Raw genomic sequence first — 607 nt, 5'->3', positions numbered from 1 at the left:
TTTATGTAATGTCTATCCCAGACTCCTTCCTGGTTTAATTTAAACCAGAGTCTCCCAGCAGCCCAGCATGCTCTCTGAGCTGGACTCTCTGCTACAGCCCAGAAGGGTTGGCCCCAGCCCTCTGCTCCCCAATTGAAGCAAGGAGAGGCAGGGACAGGCAGGGTCTGGGGTTTGGTCAGAGAGGGGTTTAATTCCCCGCTCCCTGTCCCACCGGCAGGGACTTGAGCCGAGTCTGCTGGGTGATCCCTCCTTGCTGCTGCAGCAGCGGGCCAGCGTAGCCCCTGATGCAGAGGGGGCAGGGAGGGAGGTTATTCTCCCCTCTACCCACATTGGCCCTGGGGGACCGCAACTGGGTCTGCCGACCCTGACCGGAGCAGAGCTTCATAGATTCATAGATGTTAGGGTCAGAAGGGACCTCAATAGATCATCGAGTCCGCCCCCCTGCATAAGCAGGACAGAGTGCTGTGTCTAGATGACCCCAGCTAGATACTCATCTAACCTCCTCTTGAAGACCCCCAGGGTAGAGGAGAGCACCCCCTCCCTTGGGAGCCCGTTCCAGACCTTGGCCACTCTAACTGTGAAGAAGTTCTTCCTAATGTCCAATCTA

The sequence above is a fragment of the Alligator sinensis genome, unplaced genomic scaffold (assembly GCF_000455745.1).
Source record: "Alligator sinensis unplaced genomic scaffold, ASM45574v1 scaffold417_1, whole genome shotgun sequence".
In the NCBI taxonomy this organism is placed as follows: Eukaryota; Metazoa; Chordata; order Crocodylia; family Alligatoridae; genus Alligator; species Alligator sinensis.
This window is presented reverse-complemented; position numbering follows the sequence as displayed.